The sequence below is a fragment of the Macaca thibetana genome, chromosome 14 (assembly GCF_024542745.1).
Source record: "Macaca thibetana thibetana isolate TM-01 chromosome 14, ASM2454274v1, whole genome shotgun sequence".
In the NCBI taxonomy this organism is placed as follows: Eukaryota; Metazoa; Chordata; class Mammalia; order Primates; family Cercopithecidae; genus Macaca; species Macaca thibetana.
This window is the reverse complement of record NC_065591.1, coordinates 107,701,800-107,721,484: the sequence shown is the minus strand read 5'-3', so window position 1 is coordinate 107,721,484 and position 19,685 is coordinate 107,701,800. Positions and strand designations below refer to the sequence as shown.

Sequence of the window (19,685 nt, the reverse complement as noted above, 5' to 3'; positions counted from 1 at the left end):
GCTTCACCCATTTGAGCCTCAGTTTCCACATCAGAAAAAAAAAAATGGGGATAATACAACGTGCTTCATGAGGTTAAATGAGTTAATTTATATGAACAGGCATATGTAAGAGTTCAAAGCACTGGATTCAATTAATGTGAATGGGACAAAATTCCATCTGGGGCTCTGGTGCTAGACATCCGCTCTACTTCCCTGAAGCAGGAGGGCGCTACTTCCCCATCAGCTCCTAGTTTCTTCAGACCCCAGAGCCCAGAGAGATGCAGGAGAGATCAGGGACAGTAGCCGGGAAATAACCTCCCTCCAGTACATCAAAATCCTCACATAAGACCAGACTGAAACTGTTTTTAATTTTAAGTGACCTTGATAAAAATGGCTCATTTTCCTTTAAATTCATCATCAGACAAAATTGCCTTCTCCCAGAAGCTGTACACCACAAGTTTGGGTTGACATGACATATCAATGTAGCAAGACAACATAATTTAAAGGAGCCCTGTGGCTTTTACATTTGAGGCTGACTGTTTCCCAGCGTTTGAGCCAATGCTCAGAGAACAGCTGGGGGATTAGGTACTAACGAAAAGGAAATGATTTGAAATATCCATGCTATGCTCCCTGCAAATCAGAGTGCCTGTGACTTGGCAAGCTTCATCTTTCCTCCCCACCCCTGCCACCCCCATTGAAATGTGTCTCCATACGGGGCTGTCTGCAGAGCTGCTCTGAGATGTTTACAGCTCTCTCGCTCTTGGCTTCCTTGTACGTTTGTGTGATGAAGGTTTGGCTTTGTTGTATCAAGTGAAATCACAGAGCTGGATGTTTCCCTTGTCTGTCTGAGAAATACTGCAAATATTATATTAGGTTGTGCCTTTGCGCCCGATCGTTTATCTCGCCTATAGTTGTACCTTTTGGGGACTATCCTGAGTAGTGGAGACAGAGCGAGGGAAACAGAGGAGGCTGCAGCGTGTCACCTGGACAAGCCCCCACCTCTGGGCAGAGTTGCCTCTAAATTGTTTTAAGTAGAGTCGTCTGGCCTCTGGGGACTTTCTCTAGTGACTAGCTAGATCTACTTGTCCAATCCAGACTAAATCCCCTGAATCAACCAAAAGGCTTCCTCTCAGCCAAATCAATTCTCCCCATTTTTGTTTTCTTAAGTCTCTAGACTTCTCTTCTTTGGTGTACTCAATCCCAATATCAGTTTTCTTCTTAGCTGGCCTTCCCGCTTGAGACAATTAGAATGAAAAAACAAACAAACAAACAAACAAAACTGTTGTTTTCTCCCAAATTTCTCCGGGTCATATCAGCTAAGAACAACTTATCTTAGAAGGAAGGTAACTTTCATTCTCTGAGGCTGGTACAAATGAGGTAAAGATAAATCATAAAGATGACCATGCTGTTAACCTGCATAGCCTGCTGGAGGAGTAGCGTTAGGAACTGAGACAAAGACTGTCTGATTAGGATTTGATTCTCGATGATGAGACTGAGCGAAAGCAGGAAGGAAAAATATTCATTCAACAAGCATTTTGAAGCTTCCAGACACGGTGGATCAGTATTGCCTCTGCATCTTCCTCAATTCTTCATCTCTCCCCATTCTTCTAGTGTCCAGAACAACAGACATGACAACTAAGCAGATAGACTTAGATCTTTTCCAGGAGACTGGGAAGGGGAAGTTGTGAAGACTTACACTTTTTTGGTTGTTGTTCTTATTGCAACTGCTTCTCTAACTAGAGTACTTGTACACCTGGGGGCATGCAGTGGCAAACTAGGCAGTTTAAAGTTATAGAATAAACAAGTTATATCTTCCTGAGGCATCTATTTTACTTGAAGATTTGGGGTTAAAACACTTTTATATTAAAACAAACATATGCATTATGGAATAGAATGCAGAATTCACGTGAATTCCTGAGATAAAATGTAAGACTTCAAAGAGATGTGCTGTGGTGGGGCTGCTTTGGGCGCTGCCCCCAGCCTCCCTGGAGGACACTCTCAGGCTCCTCCGCCAGAGGGAACTTTGCCAGGTGCAGACATTTGAAAGGCTCTGATATATCCCACCTCCAAGAATGGCCCAGCTTGTAGGCAGAGCAGTGCAGGGTGTCTTCTGAGCTCTGAAACCCATTGTTGTGGGGAGCCCAGGAACCAGGAAACAAACTAGAAGAGGGTGTTCTTAATAGCAGAAGGGCCTGGCAGGCTGCCGCAGGACAGCTCCAAGAACTTGCTCCGTGTTCGAAGAGGACTAAAATAGCCGATTTCTCCCAGTCATGGGGATGCATCACCCGGGGGCCTGTCATTTCCTTGGAAGAAGTGGAATGGATTATGGTTATTAGGAAAGAAGCAACTAACTCACTTTTATTGCAGCGGAACTTAGTCTCCAGCTGCTCCCAGGGCACAAACGAATTCATACGCACACCTACACACACACAGGCTCCACACACCTACCTGCTCTCCTCAGAACCAGCCGGAGAGGGGAGAGAGAGCAAATGTGATTAATGGGGCCACCCCAGGGGACTTGCTGGATGGCAAGCAAACCTGCAGGTACCACGGAGCCAATTTCAGTAACAGGTTTAAGGGAGCCCCGAGACAGAAGGAAATGCAGCTGACTCAGCTATTCCGGCCTCCTCTAAGTCCAGAGGGAGCCTCCGGAGGAAAGGAGTTGGAGATTACTGCAGAGATCGGTGCCAGGGGAAGCTTAACACTCACACCTCCATTATAGCGTCAGAGCTGATGGAGGAGATGCAGGCATTGCTAAGGGATGAGGGAACTTACTCCACGCATAGAGGTAACTCTGGTCTCTGTCTTCGCCAGTGTCAAAACAAAACATGATACTAAATATTCCTAGAGTGCTTTATAATTTTCAGAGTATTTTCATGAATATTATCTTCTTAATTTTTATAGTAATTTTGTGAAGGGGATAAAAGAGGCTTGGAAAGCTTTTTTTTTTTTTTTTTCTTTTTCTGTTTTTTGTTTGCTTGTTTGTTTGTTTTGGCAGGTCATAGAATCAAGGCTGGATACATGGACTTGGCCTTGAGGCCAGTGTCCTGTCTCCACTCTTCCATGTCATTACCAGATGTGATGGATGTCTTGGCAGTCAATGTTGCCAAACATTAAAATTGGGGACCAAGGAGAAGGTACAGGAGAGAAGGTTCTCTGAAGCTATGAAGAGAATGGCCAGGACCTGCTTCTGTGCTTCCCTCCTTGCTACCTGTGTGGTCTTAGACAGGTTCCTTAACCTCTCTGAGCTTTTGCAAAATGAGGATAACATACACATATCACAAGGATTACTAAAATAGTCTACGTTACATGTTTGGCACAAAGTCCAGCACATATGAAGTTATCAATAAAGATGAGTTGTTATTATCACCTTTTTTCTTTTTGAAAATAGAAAAGAAATAGAAAAGAAAATCACTCCAGCCCTTGGTAAAGATTTTTTTTTTTTTTTTTTTTTTTTTTTTTTTTTTTTTTTTTTTTTTGAGACGGAGTCTTAGCTCTTAGGAGTGAGCAGTGGCCGGATCTCAGCTCACTGCAAGCTCCGCCTCCCGGGTTTTTACGCCGTTCTCCTGCCTCAGCCTCCCGATCTGGGACTCAGGCGCAGCCCCGTGTGGGATATGTCAAAGTGCTGGGATTACAGGCTTTTTCAAAAGACACTATTAATCCAAAGAAGGCAGCAGGAAAATTCTAAACCCCAGAATGAGTTTTGAATAAAATCATATTTGAACTAGTATCTGTTTACCAAAAAAATTTATATTTACACACACACACACACACACACACACAGAGTTGACCCTTGAACAATAAGTGCTTGCATGTGAGCTGTGTGGGTCTACTTATACATGGATTTTCTTCTGTCTCAGCTACCCTGAGAGAGCAAGACAAACGTCTCCTCTTCCTCCTCAGCCTACTCAACATGAAGACACTGAAGATGAAAACCTTTATGCTTAACGAATAGTAAATACATTTGCATTTTCTCTTCATTATGATTTTCTTTTCTTTTTCTTTTTCTTTTTTTTTTTTTTTTTTTTTGAGACGGAGTCTCACTCTGTCACCCAGGCTGGAGTGCAGTGGCATGATCTTGGCTCACTGTAAGCTCCTCCTCCCGGGTTCACGACATTCTCCTGCCTCAGCCTCCAGAGTAGCTGGGACTACAGGCGCCCGCCACCACACCCGGCTAATTTTTTGTATTTTTAGTAGAGACGGGGTTTCACCGTGTTAGCCAGGATGGTCTCGATCTCCTGACCTCGTGATCCGCCCGCCTCGGCCTCCCAAACTGCTGGGATTACAGGCGTGAGCCACCGCGCCCGGCCCATTATGATTTTCTTAATAGCATTCTTTCTTTAGTTTACTTTACTGTTAGAATACAGTATATAATACACACACAAAACATGTGCTGACTATGTTATTGGGGAGGCATTCAATCAAGAATAGGCTCTTCATAGTTAAGTTCCGGGAGAGTTAAAAGTTATATGTGGATTTTTGATGGCATATGGGGTTGATGTCCCAACCTCCGTATTGTTCAATGGTCAACTCTATATATACAAAATACATACATACATATCAAAAATGTGTTGGAGCTGTCTTCTCTGCAGTGCACATCATGGGCTCCCAGTCACTACAGCTGAATGACAGTGGGGAGGGGAGAGTTTCAGAGAATCTTCTTATGTCTCTTGCACAAAATAAGCAGAAAGACTCCCGAGAACTGTAGGGGAGGGTAGCACCAGCTGGAGGAGTGGGTCGGGCCTCCAGCCCGCTGGTGTCTGGTTGTGGCCTCTTCCGGAGCTCACCTGGCAAAGGTCTATATTGTTTTAACTCCAGGACTGCAGCAGGAGTGAACAAGGTCCTGTTTGTGACCTTGTACCCCTACTCACAGGGAGGGCCCCCATCTCCAGATGCACTTTGAAACTTTGAGAATCATAGTATGTAAGGGACTCACACCGGAACTGGGAACTGACTTCTTTTACAAAGAAAGAAGCAGAGGCTCAGAGAGGGAAGACAATTTGCCCTGGAGCCACACAGCAATTTCTCATCTTTACCCGACTGTCTGGCATCCATGTGGGCTTCCTCAGGCACTGTCCACAGCTACGGAAAATCACTGCAAGCTGCAGGCGCGGAGCAGGGGGTCGAGCCACATCTGCTGCGCGGTCTCTCCCCGGCTCCAGGCTGAACGCCAGCCTCGGGAAAAGCGTGTTTTCTGAGGCTCCCCGAGTCCTTCACCAGGACTCGGGCACAATGCAAACAGGAGAACAATAGGGAGTGTGTGAGGGAGCCCAGCCGGAGAGGGTATTGATCATGTTTTAAAAAAAGAAACACACACCGAGGAGCACAGAAAAACCTTACCAACGCACCAGCTGGCTTAGCTAATTAGCGCGGGTGAGCCGTGTCAGCCGCCAGCTCGGAGCCAGGAAGAAAACAATTCGCTCAACAAACAGAACATCTAAGGAGGAACAAAAAGAAAACAGCCACTGTCCGCACACCTCTGGAGAATCCGTGCCGTCCAGGGAAGGGGGATGTGATGGGCTGGAGGTGGCACTGAGAGTGGGATGGAAGTGGGAAGTCAGGAAGAGGGTGGGGAAAATCTAAGCTCTGGGCCAGGGGAAGGGCCAAGGCAGCACCCAGCACTGAGCAAGGCATCATGGTGCCAGGCCTCAGCTGCCCGGCCCCGCCACCGAAAGAACTGCGTCGACCCTCGAAGCACCTGCTCCAAGCACGCCTCTGTTTTGGGGGTTCTTTGGTACCAGGCACTAGGATTGCTGTTCTGGGGAGTTTACTTACCATGAAGGAAGCAAGGGGGCAGTGCTTGGGCAGAGCCTGCAGGCCTGAGTCCGGGAAGGAGGCCTCACCCACAGCAGGCAAGGCCCGGGGAGGTTGTTTGGTCTGTTGCAGATGAGAGGATGTCCAGGAAGTCCCTCAAGTTGAATTCATGTGACCAGTGCTGAATGCCCATACATGGGCCTGGCCTACAGTCTTCTGCTGGTGAGAGCTGTGGCCCCATGGACTACACCACCCAGAGGACAAGACTGGTGCATGCCGCCCAGGGAGGAGAGGGACATCGGACAATTTCGGCTCCTCAAATGAGGTGATGCAGGTTATTTGGGTTCCAAGCTACCAAATAGTGCAAAGAGAACAGAGGAAAGGCATGATAGAAGGAAAAGAGGGAAGAAAGGAGGGAAGGAGGGAAAGAAAGAAGGAGGGAAGGAGAGACAGAAGGAAGGAGGGAAAGAAGGAAGGAAGCAAGAAAGAGGGAAGGAAGGCAGTAGGGAGAGAGGAAGGAGGAAGGGAAGGGGGAAAGAAAGGAGGGAAAGAAGGACGGAAGCAAGGAGGGAATGAAAGAAGGAAAGAGGGAGGGAGGGAGAGGAAGGAAGGGAGGAAGTGCCTTCTTTGCATCATCTATTATACCTCAGTGATCTTCACAGTACCCAGTGGGATTAATATAATCATTCCATTTCCAAAGACAAAGAAATGGGGCACAAATAGGTCACACAGGGAGTAAATAAATGGGGCAGGTGGATTTGATGTAGCAGAACGCCCAAACTCAGGGACTCCTGACTATTCCGTTGGACTCTGCAGACAGGGTGGGTGTAAATGAAGTGAGCGACATTTGTACCCCTACAAAGGGCTGTGCACCTACCTCTCTGTCAATGCCCCCTCTTCCCTGCTGCTCAGGCTCCATTGCTTTTTTTTCCCACACAGACCAGGAGCCCTCTGATCAGAAAAAAGACTCACTCATGAGGTTAATTGTCTGTCTATTTCAGGATACTCCCAGGAGGCAATGGGATAGAGTGGAAAGAATGTTGAGACCAGATTTAAGAGACTGTGCTTGAGCCCAGCTGTCCTACTCCTACTTGTGTGATGTTTAGTAAGTCACCCTATCCCTGTAGACTTCAGTTTCATCATCTGTACAATGGGTGTTCACTCACAAACTTGCTGTGAAGATTGTCTGTGACATTATATATACCAAAATATCAAGTCATTTTAAAACCATAAAGTACAAACGTTATTAGGAAGTATCATATGATTAAGAGAGAATCCCAGAGAGTTCAACATGTTTTTCTCTTTGTATGTTTAACATTACACAGTGGATAGATCTCCAGTAATGCCATATCCAACATCAGAGTACAAAGATCGTGGGGACATACTAGGGGTTTAAGGCCTTCTCTGGCTTATCAAATCACATTGCCTGATAATACCCTCCTTTTCTTTCTCCCATGAAGAAGAGGTCCTGAGCATGGGCTATGAATTAGGAGGTCACTTTGTGGAATCTTTTTCCTTAAGTATGGACTTGATCATGTTTGTAAATGTACATGTGAACGTGCCCACATTCATTTCCATCCATTTTTTGCTTTTATGTCTCAGTCAGTAGTTTTTGGCAATGCCTTTGCAACACCATGAACTGCAGACAGGAAATAAGACCCATCCATTTGTGCTGGTACAAGCTAAAGATTTTCTATAAAGTGCCCACATTTCCAGGCTGGGGGAATGGATTTCACTGCAGGAAAAAAAATATTGTGAGGTGAGAGAAGTGCAGCAAAGGAAAATATTGGCCACTTTAATGATTTAGAGAAGCATAAAAAACCTCCTAGGCTGCTGAGATTTCATATTTCCCCTTCTGCCAGTAAGGGGGCTGGAGTGTGGGGTCTGATTTGAGCTGTTCTGTGAGAAAGCACGAGAAAGCCATGGCTGGCCCCTTCCTGAAGACTCTGTCACCTCCAATGAGGCCCTGTCTGACCCAAAGAAAAAGTACTGGCAGTGGGGTTGGGGATCAGGGAAGGGGTTTCGAAGCAGGAATAAAGGTGGACACGCCTCTCAGGTGGGACTCCCCATTCTGGAGCCCTGAAAGGCTCTAAGAGAGGCTGCTTCCCTGTTTTACAGATGGGACAATTAAGAGAAGACCGGAGATTTGAAGCGACTTTCCAAAGATCATCTTTCTAGTATGTAGCCAAACTGGAACCAGAACGCAGGCCTTCCAGCTGCCAGCCTCCAATCCTTTCTACTATATCCACTATTAATGTTGTTAGCATTATTGTTGGTATGATTACCATAACAAAAGGACCCTTGAACACTTTCTATGTGCCAGGAACTGTACTAACAACTTTACATACATCATCATATTTAATTTTCATAACTGCTCTACAAGATATGTGTTATGATTCCCACAGTAGATGAGAAAACTGGGGCTCAGAGAGATTAAATGACTCACTAAGATCACGGATTTGAACCCAAATCTGTCTGACTCCAGAATCCATGCCAAAGCCACTTCCCAGTGGATATTTCTGAAGAGTAGAAAATGTGGGGACATAGAGTAAGAAATGCCACTTCTCAGAGAAGCTGCTCAAACTCACCAACAAAGAAACCCAGTCAAAAACAACTGGCTTGAGCAGTTCAGAGGATGGGGCTTTAGAGCAAAGCCCAGGATGGTTGGATGTAGACGGTAAACAAATGCGAAGCAGCCCTTTTCCTGCACAGTTGCGGTAATTTGAATGGCTTGCAGCGGTGAGAAGTGGGAATTGAGCTATTAATAAAAGGAGCCAGCAGAATGATTTACAATCAGACATTAATATGGAGATTTTCATAAACACAATAATTCACATCCAAGCAGAGTCATAAATGTAAAGTTGCATTAACTATTCTAGTTGGCATGGAATGTCACACGCAATGTGAAATTGAACATTCCATTGTACCGTAATAATGGACTAATGGAAAAACTTTTCTTAGGGAGAAGGAGGAGGGGAAGGGTGGGGAACTGTGGGACCAGATATTTTCTGTTTCCACCTTGCTTATTCCTAGAAGTAACTATCACAAAGCTCTGCCCTTACCTTATACTTTTTAAAAAATACACTTTTCATCTTGCAATAATTTTAGATTTCCATAAAAGTTATAAAGATAGTAAGTAGAGAGAGTATATCTTTCATCCAGTTTGCTCTTTGTTAACATCTTCCATACCCATGATATATTTGTCAAAACTAAAAGATTAACACTGGCACAATACTGTTAACTACACTCCAGATTTAATTTGAGTTGTGCCAGTTTTTCCATTATTGATCATTTTTTTTCTGTTTTAGGATCCCATCTAGGGTGCCCCGTGGCACCTAGTCATCACGTCTCCTTAGTCGCTGGTCTGTGACAGGTTCTCCATCTTTCCTTGTTTTTCATGACCTTGGCAGTTTTGAAGGGTACTGGTCAGTTATGTTGTGGAATGTCCTTCAATTTGAGTCTGTCTGATGTTTTTCTCCTGTTAAAACTGGGGTTATGGGTTTGGAGAAAGCCTACCACCGAGCTGAATTGCCCTTCTCATCACATCATCTCGGGGGTGCATTATATCCATGTGACTTATGACTGCTGCTGTTGACCTTCATCACTTGGTTGAAGTAGATAGTGTTTGTCAAGTTTCTAATCTGTAAAGTCACTATTTTTTTGCCCTTTCCGTGTTCTTTCCTGTGGAAGCCAGTCACTAACTCCAACTCATATTGGGTGGGGAGTAGAAAGGAAGGCAGGATTCAGTTCTACTGCATGAGGGGAAGATAGACACATATATTATTTGCCCTCTACTTTTAAAACATTAGTTTTAGGTTGATCTCTCAATTTTACAATCAAATGCCCTGTCTTTCAAAGCAGATTATTTTGAACATAATTGGACTTGTTCTAGATCACCTCCTGCTGGAAGTAAACTCAAATCCCCCAAACTCTATGACCTTTTCTCAGTCCTGATCCTCTGTGATCTCTCTGCAGAATTTGACATTGTTGGCCAATCTTTCTCATGGAGAAAAACTCCCCCTGCTTCCCCTGCCATTCATTAGTCTCTGCTTTCTTGTCTTCCTTCATAACTCACTGCCTTTCCATATCTGTCTCTATTTCCATCTCAATCTCTGTTCCTTTTCTTCTTCCCTCCACCTACCATATGTACTGTCAGCGTTCTCTGTGGTCCTTTTTCACCGTTTCCCTTAGCAATCCTTCTGCTTTCTCACCAGTGTTTCCCTTAGCAATCTCATTCATTAGATGGTTTCAATCATCATTATCATCCAGAGGACTCTTAGACGGATGTCTCTACCTCAGCCTATCTCTATGGCTATAGTGCCTCTATCCAAATTCTCTCCTGGCCACCTTCACATTCTTCTATGCCATAAACGCATCATCTCTCTATTAGTTAGTGTACTGTTTCAGCTGCTTTAACATAAGCTGAAATAACATGGACTAAACAATACACAAGGTTTATTTCTCTTGTGTGTGAAAATGTGAGCTGGTAGAGGTCTGAGGGCTATGGGAGTGGGAATAGCTCTGCTGGGGTCCATGCTAGTCCAATACTACCGCCTTGGATGTTGCCTTTGCCCACGTGGTGGAATCTGAAACCTGAATGCCACTTTCCTGTACAGACCTTCAGGAACTGGAAAGAAGAATGAAAAACAAGTAGCCACCCCCACCCCTGCTTTTTGTTTTAGTGGAAACAACCTAGAAGTGGTACACATCACTCTGTTCACATCTCATTGATGAAAACTTAATCACATAGCAATACCTAGTTACAAGGGAGCCTGAAAAATAAAGTCTCTAGCTGGGTGGCCAACTCTACAACATAGAAGGGAATGAATATTGGGACAATTGACAGTCTCTGAAACCACCATTTTGCTCTATTTCCTGACTCCTGTAACTCCTTTCTTGACCCACTTCTCCTCTAGTCTTCTTAATATGTGCTACTACATTGTTAATGTTTACGAATTCTCATTCTAGTAATCATAATTGCAAACTTAGCTATCTTTGATAGCTCCCCTTATTTCACTGTAACAACTTCCCACATGTTTAAGATTTCCTCTCCCTTCTTACTAACCCCTACACCAGTTCAGACCTTCATTGCCTCTCATCTGAGGTCTTATAATTTTTTCTTTATTTTTTTCATCAGCCAATGGGCAAAGGAAGAAGTCTTATCATAATTTTATAAATAGTCTTCATGCTTTTAGTCCCTCATTACTCTAAAGCACCTTTAATATGGCTGCTGATTAATCTTAGTCAACACAGCCCAACTCCTCAATCCCATGCATAAATCCTCAGTGGCTCCCTATCACCAACTCAATAAAGTTCAAGTTTCTTACCCCAGCCCTAAGCCCTAAGAGACTCTCTGGTCCACCTTCACTCTCTCTATTTGGTTCTGAATTATATGCATTCTCCCTTCCATGACAAATCCTGACCTAATCTCCCCTCCCTGTTACTATCATCATGATAGAATAACAGCTAACACGTATTGATTGCTTACTTTGAGCCAAACACAGTTATATACATTACTTCATTAAATACTTGCAACAGGAATGACATCAGCAAGATGGTGGATAGGACTTTCTGGTGCTCATCCTCTCACAGAAACATCCGTTTGAATAGCTATACATGCATAATACCTTCACAGAGCTAAGGAAAGTAGGTAAGAGATTGCAGCACCTGGGTGCAGCACAGAGATTTTTAAAAGACACACTTGAGAGGGCAGGAAGGAAAATTTAACATTACCTGCATCAACTCCACCTCCAACTTCAGGCAGCACAGAGAGGTGCTCTCTGCTTGGAGGAGGAGAGTGAAGCAAGCACAGGATTTTGGCTCAGATCCCAACACTGGGCCCACCCCAGTCAAACCAATCATCTGACAGGTTCCCATGGCTCTAGATTACGGGCCAGCACCACAGACCAAGCCTCTTGGCCTACTTTTATGCCAGGCCAGCCCCAGCAGCCCCAGGCTGTGGACCAACTCCTATAGACTCAGCCTTCAGGTTTACCCCAGTGCTAGGCCAGCCTCCAAAGACTCAGGCTCCAGATCTGCCTCAAACTTCAGGCCTGCCCCACTGTCAGGCTGACCCTAGTGGCCCAAGGTTTACATCCCCAGCACCAGGTCAGCCCCCACAGACCAATACTCCAGGTCAGGGCCCACCGGCCTACTTTCTAGGACCTGCTCAGGTCCAGGCTGGCCCCCACTGACTCAAGCCCACTGTGTCCCAGGATCAGGCTGGCATTCACAGATTCAGGCTTCAGACTTATCCCCACAGACTCAGGGTTCAGGTCCATCCCAGCTCCTGGTCAACCCTGGCAGACTCAGGTTTAAAGCCTGCCCCAGCATCACATCAGCCCCTGTGGACCTAGGCTTCAAATTGGCTCCTGTGAATACAGATGTTAGGCTCACCTTCATGGACCCAGGTCCCAGGCCAATGGCGCAGGCTACAGGCCCACGCCCTAGCAGACCCAAACTCTAGGACTGCCCCAGTGGATCTAAGTTCCAGGCTCATTGCCATGGATTCAGGCTCCAGACCTGCCCATCTGCTCACTCAGGCATCAGACCAGCCTGCTTAAGCCCCTAGCAGTAAGCCCACCTACAAATCATGTCAGATGGCTTGCCTATAATCTCTGGATGAGCTGACTTGTAAAGGTCTTTCCCTGATGACACCAGTTTCTAAAGACTGGAATAAGTACCTACATTCTCAAATATGCAAACACCAATGCATAGCCACAAATATCACGAACAATCAGGTAAACATGACACCACCAAAGAAAAATAAAGCACCAGTAACTGACTCTAAAGAATTAAGATTTACAGACTTCCTGACAAAGTATTCAAAATAACAGTCTTAAAAAGCCCCATGAGCTACAAGAGAATACAGAAACAAAAATCAGGAAAACAATATACAAACTAAATGAGAGGTTCAACAAAGGGTACAAACCATGAAAAAGGACCAAAGACAAATTCTGGAGCTATAGAATCCAATGACCAATCTAAAAAATTTTATAGAGAGCTTCAACAGCAGATTTGATCAAACAGAAGAAAGAATCACTGAGCTCAAAGACAAGTCATTTGAAATTGCCGAGGAAAAACGGAAAAAAAAAAAAAAGAAAGAAAAAGAGTAAAGAAAGCCTACAGAAATTTTAGGACACCATCATGTAAACCAATGTATGCATGATGAGTATTCGTGTGAGGCTTGTCTATCCCTCACAGTACCAAATGATTCCCTAGTTATGATTCTGAAAGCAAGGAATTTAATGCTGACATACATCAGAAGCATATCACTGGTTAGAATGTTGCAGATTACATGCGTTACCTAATGAAAGATGACAAAGCTGCTTACAAGAAACAGTTCTCTCAATACATAAAGAACAGCATAACCCCAGACCTGATGGAGGAGTTGTATAAGAAAGCTCATGCTGCTATATGAGAGAACGCAGTTTATGAGAAGAAGCCCAAGAAATAGGTTAAAAAGAAGAGGTGGAACCATCCCAAAATATCTCTTGCCCAGAAGAAAAATCAGGGACCTCAAAAGAAGGCAGGTTTCCTCAGAGCCTAGGAGTGGGCTGCTGAGAGCTAAGTCAAGTAATTTTCTATGAGGATTTTTCAGATAAATACAATAAACCTACTGACCAGGCAGCAAATAAATAAATACGTAAATAGATTTTCACTAAGTCACATAACCAAACTCTCAAAAGTCAACAACGAAGAGAATTTTGAAAGGAACAAGAGGAGAGCAAAAATTATATACAAGGGAACCCTCATAAGACTACCTGTCAATTTCTGAGTAGAAACCTTGCAGACCAGGAGAAAGTGGGATGATATATTCAAAGTACTAAAGGAGCCTTTCTGTCTGGTGTCATCAGGTGAACCAAGATGAGTGCATACAAATACATCCAGGAGCTAATGAAGAAGAAGCAGTCTGGTATCTTGCACTTTCTTCTGAAGGTCTGCTGCTGGCAGTACTGGCAGCTCTTGCTCTGCACAGGGATCCTGACCCCACCTGGCCTGATAAAGCATGCCAACTGGGCTACAAGGCCAAGCAAGGTTACATTATATTCAGGATTTGTGTGTGCCATGGTGGTCAAAACTGCCTAGTTCCTAAGGGTGCAACTTATGACAAGCCTGTCCATCATGATGTTAACCAGCTAGTCTCCTTGAAGCCTTCAGCCCACTGCGGAGGAGTAAGCTGGACACCACTGTGGAGCTTTAAGAGTCCTGAATTCTAACTGGGTTGGTGAAGATTCCATGTAAAAATTTTTTGAGGTTATCCTAATTGATCCATTCCATAAAGCTATCAAAAGAAATCCTGACACCCAGTGAATCACAAACCAGTTCACAAGCACAGGGAGATGTATGGGCTGACATCTACAGGCTGCAAGAGCCATGACTTTGGAAAGGGCCATAAATTCCATCACACTATTGGTGGTTCTTGCCCAGCAACTTGGAGAAGGCACACTACTTTCCAGCTCTGTTGTTACCAATAATGCAAGTAAAGTTTGTAAAATTCCTACATAATAAACAACTTAAGACAGTCGTGTCTGTCTATAGGTGTTATTTGTGTGTTAAAACTAGTCTTCAGATTGTTTCATGAATGCTTTGTCAAATTATGAAAGTTAAAGTGCAGTAATGTTTGACAATGACTATAAGTGATGGTGTATCTTGTTTCTAATAAGATAAACTTTTTTTGTCTTTGCTCTATCTTATTAGGAAGTTATATGTCACTGTTTAAAACATATTGTGTGGTATAATAGGTTTAAAATAAATTCTTTAAAAGAGGAAAAGAAAAAAAAGTACTCAAGGAAAACAACAACAACTGCCAACTATACCTGGCAAGGTAGTCATTTAGAAATGAAGGAGAGATAAGGACTTTTTCAGACAAACAAAAGCTGTGGGAGTTCATCACCATTAGACCTGCCTTACAAGAAATGCTAAATAGAATGCTCCAAGCTGAATAAAAAAGGATGCTAATTAGTGAAACAAAAACGCATGAAAGTATAAAACTCAGAGGTAAGTCAATTTCATTGTAATCAACAAATCAAGTTTAATAGGAAAAAATCCTCACAATAATCCCATAATATAAATGATAGTTATAACTGTTGTACAAATGAGGAGCAGAGGTTCTGAAGTGTAAATTAAATTATCCCCAATTTTGTGATTAGAATGTGACAGAGCCAAAGTTTGGTCCCAACTTTGTGTGACTCCAGAACCTGTGTTTTTAGCTTGAAATGACACCATATTGCATCCTGCGTCTCTTCTCAGGTTGCTCCTTTTATCAGAAATGCACTTTCTTCTTATCGACTCATGGCAAAATCTTAACCATCTTTCAAGATCTGCCTTGCATGCCTCTTCTTCCATGAAGACTTCCCTAAAATGCTCAGTTGGAATTTATGCCTCTTTCCTCTAACTCCTATAGCCACATGTCTGTGCCTTTCTTTCAACACTTATCATCTCCTATCTCATATTATAGTGCCTTGTAGACATGTATTAATTTCTCTAGACTCAATCATGAATTCAAGAAAGTGAATAGTATTGGGCAATCTAGGGCATGTTTTTGTCCCCGAAGTGGAGCATTTATTACCTGGCCTCAGCCTTCACATCTAAATATAGTATCAAAACTATTTTTCATATATAACCCCTCTTCTTCATCCCTATTACTGCTTCCCTCATTCATGCCCTCACAATGTCTCTCCTGAACCACTACAGTTGTTCCTTAACTTATGTGCCTAATCCATTTTTAAATTCCTCCTCCGTAAGGCTTGCAGTGTAATCAGTCCCTATCAGTGGCTTCCACTGGTCAATGTGATGTACTCTACGCATCTTAACCTGGTATAGAAGACTCTCAGTATTGAGGATCATACCTACCTCTTATGTATAGCCTGTACTTGTCTTTTTATGATCTAGAAATATTATGTACACTATGCAAGGTTTCATACTTTCATGCCTTTCTCAGGCTATTCCATCATTCTGAATTGTTTCCCCATCTTTCTTTGTTTATCTTCATCAAGACTCATCTTGGGCAAGATGACCTTCAAGAAGCATTACCTGAATTCCACTTCCACTTTGGGCTAGCTGCTCTTCTTCTTTTCTCTCATGACATATTCATATCTTATCATGCTCAGATGCATATTTTTCTTCATTGTATCATGTTAGTGGAAATTGTCTATTTATGTGTCTGTCTCATTCATCTGTGTGCTCATTTTTTAGGGTTAGCAAACATACCCTGGTCATCTTTGTCTTCCTTGCACCTAGGTTAGTACACATATTGAGTACTCAAATGTAGTAGTTTGTTGAACGAATCATAAAAATCAGTTATTGTATTATACCTTAATACAGTGATACCACCAGGGCCTGCTGAAGTTTACATATTGCCTATATTAAATGATTTCATCTTGCTGTTTCCCTGCAGTCTGTTTGCTGTCATTTCACACTGTGTGTGGTGAAAATACTTGCCTCTATCAGCTCCTGTTCCAATAGGATTTTATTGAATGTCCTTCTAATACAGGTCCACAGATACAGATCAGAAAATCAACATGGCTACAATAGTATTAGAACAAGACTGCAATGATTCTGAGGGGATTTCACACAGGCTTCTGTGTCAGTAAATTTTGTGAATTTTATAAATATAGCAGCAACACCTGTTTTGATTGGTTAAATTATTTTGATCCCGTTTCTGGTTCTCAGTATGTTCTGGAGAGATGTGGCTCCAGGATTCAGATGACAGACCCAGAGCCAACTGGGATACACCATGCACCATTCTGCTCTTTCTTTGATTATGGTAATTTTAGTTTGACCAGGACTATTTTAGGCATATGCTTTTTGCATTCATGCATTTTATCGCATTTGATCCCCAGAAGATCCTTTTGCAGCTGATATATTATCTGAATTTTACAGGTAATAGAAGAGACACGCAAAAGGTTAATGGGCACATCTAAGGTCACACAGTCAGTAAGTAAATGAGTCATGCTGAAAATCAGATGTCTTCACTCAAAATCCAGTGTTCTTTCTTCTATCCCACACTTCGCTCCATATAATTTTTGTGTGAGAAAACTGTATTTGTCTAAACCACTGTTTTTTCAAACTACAGGTTGAAACTCACTAGTTGGTCATAAAATCAATTGAGTGAGGGCCAAGCGGCATTTGAATAGAATGGAATGGAATGAAATAGAATAGAATAGAATAGAATAGAATAGAATAGAATAGAATAGAATAGAATAGAATAGAATAGATGAGTATGACATGTCAGAGTGTAAGTATTGTTTCTTGAAACTTGTTTCTCAGGTCACAATGTAAAATATTTTTCCTTCCTTTCTTTCTTTCTTTCTCTGTCTTCTTTCTTCTTTCCTTTCTTCCTTCCTTTCTTTCCTTCCTTCCTTCCTTTCTCTTCCTTCCCTCTCTCCCTCCTTTCTTTCTTCTTTCCTTCCTTCCTTCCCTCTTTCTCTTTCTTTTCTTTCTTTCTTTTCTTTCTTTCTTTCTTTTCTTTCTTTCTTTCTTTCTTTCTTTCTTTCTTTCTTTCTTTCTTTCTTTCTTTCTTTCTTTCTTTCTTTCTTTCTTCTTTTTCTTTTCTTTTCCTTTTCCTTTTCTTTTCTTTCTTCTCTTTTCTTTCTTTGATGGAGTCTCACTCTGTTGCCTAGGCTGGAGTGAAGTGGTGCTATCTCAGTTCACTGCAACCTCTGCCTCCCAGGTTCAAGCGATTCTCCTGCCTCAGCCTCCCAAGTAGCTGGGACTACAGGCACATGCCACCATGCCCGGCTAATTTTTTTGTATTATTAGTAGAAACAGGGTTTCACCATGTTGGCCAGGCTGGTCTCAAACTCCTGTCCTCAGGTGATCCACCCACCTAGGCCTCCCAAAATGTTGGGATTACAGGTGTGAGTCATCATGCCTGTACTAAAATATTTTTCTTATATTGGGTCATAGAAAAAAAAAAAGCCTATTTTTTTAACCTCTTTTTATAAAACTGAAGTTGCCAAAGTGATCTTATCATTACCCAAACCACAGGAATATCTCAGTTCTCATCTTCTTTGATCCTTTGGTGGAATTTTATACTTTCCTGTACTTTCATCATCACAAAATGCTTGCCTTCCCTGGCCTCTGAGCTCTCCCTTTCTCCTGGCAGTTCCATCTCTCTAACAATCCTCATTCTAGCACCTAAACATTGATATTCCCTAGAGTTCTCCAGGACCCACTTTTCTTCTTGCTGTGTCCTCTTGACATAAAAAAAACAGCTTCAACCATTGTCTAAAAACCATTGATCCCTAGATCAACGCACCTAATCGTGAGTCCTCTCCCAAACTCCAGACTCATTTTTAGCTGTCTACTGAACACCTCCTTCTTGATATCCATGAATCTCTCAGAGTCAGCATGTCCACATGAATTTATTGTTATCTCTTCAAATATCCTCTCCTTCTATGCCAGTGGGGGACACCTTCTTTCACCCAGCCACCAAAGGTAATAGCCTGGGAGTCCTCCTAGAGTCCTCTCTGTCTCTCCTGCCTTGATATCCGATCGATTGCCAGATCCTGTCAATTCTGCCTCTGCTATACCTCTCGAAATTGTCCGCTCTGCCACTTTCTTAGTTCACAGCCTAATTATCTCTCATTGAACTACTGCCTCCATTATCTCCTCTTCCAGTCAGTATTTCACATTGCTGCCACAATTTCAAAAATGCAAATCTGACCAGGTTGGCTCTCTCTGTAAATCATCACAGAGTTTGTGCCAGTGTGGACTGACAAAGATGCATACTTCTCAGCATTACCTGCAAGCCCCTTCATTCTTCTCACTGCTGCTTCCTTGCCTCCTCCCCGTTCCTCTCTCTCCTGTCTGCTCAGGTTCTCTTCTGTGCTGCAGTGGACATGCCAGGCTCCTTTGACCCTCTTGGTGAATGTACACACTGTTGTCTTCGCTTGAATGCTCCTCTCCTTGCTCACCCTCATCCACCTGCCAACATTCTATTTCAGGTGTAACTCTACTGCTGCCTCCTGGAAGGTTCCTCTTCCTCAGACTTATCTCCTGTGTTGATAATGTAGGATGCATCTATGGCTTTAGGACATTCCCTAAGTACTTTTTGCCTCTCAGATCATGCTCAATTATAATTGATTATTTGCATTTCAGATTCCACTGCTCTACTGTGAACATCTCAAAAACTAGAATTATGACTCATCCACTTTCCTATGCCCAAGGCACCAGCATATAGTAAGTGTTCAATAATATTTGTAAAATAAATGAAGTCTCAGTTCTGCCATTTACTAGCTATTACTTTGAGCAACTCCCCTAACCTCTTAAGCTTCATTTTCTTCCTCTATAAGTGGATAGAAGCTAATGATTGTTGAGTACTTCTATGCATCATGCCCTATATTGTATGTCTTTACATATGTTATTTTTCACCACAAACCTCAGAAATAGAAACGATTCCTCATCCTATAGGTAAGAAAAGGGAGAGAAATGAAGCAAATTGACCATGGTTTGGTCGTCAGAGCCAGAATTTGAACTTAAGTCTGTCTGACTCCAGAGCTCTTTCCACTACACCAAGCTGCCAATAAAATGGAGAAGACTATTGACCTCACTGGGATTAAATGTGATAATGTATGTGAAAGCACTTTGTAAACTGTTAAACGCCATCAAAATGTGAGATGATATTATTGTCATTAAGATCTGCGATGGTCTGCATATCATGGTCAGAATTTTCAGTAACTGATATTGGAAATCATTCAGTTGTAGCTGCCTGCTAGGGCCTATGGGAATCAGACACCTCTCTGGGGCTATTTCCGCAGCATACTTGCTCCCCTGCTTGTAGATGCAAATAAATAGCAGCAATGCAACAGGAGGCCCAGTGGAGCACAAGGATGCTGCATGCCCCAGGAGAAACAATGATGGGTATGCTTGTCAGTTACAGGTTACAGCACCCTATGAATGTCCTGCTGACACCATTGTGTTTTAGAATCTTCAGGCTGCTTTGTTGT

At 42.9% G+C, this 19,685-nt stretch overlaps 1 protein-coding gene and 1 pseudogene across 1 annotated transcript in view; one reads left to right on the top strand and one right to left on the bottom strand.

The window, feature by feature from the left end:
- The window catches only part of PAFAH1B2 (platelet activating factor acetylhydrolase 1b catalytic subunit 2), a 1,197,441-nt gene extending 1,192,308 nt beyond the window's left edge, over window positions 1-5,133 (bottom strand). The window contains exon 1 of the mRNA XM_050759008.1: window positions 5,130-5,133. The gene's annotated coding sequence lies outside the window, so the exon portion shown is untranslated. The remainder of the gene's footprint in view (window positions 1-5,129) is intronic.
- Window positions 5,134-13,599: 8,466 nt separating this feature from the next.
- LOC126936337 (60S ribosomal protein L15-like) lies at window positions 13,600-14,210 on the top strand (annotated as a pseudogene).
- The last annotated feature ends 5,475 nt before the right edge of the window (window positions 14,211-19,685 follow it).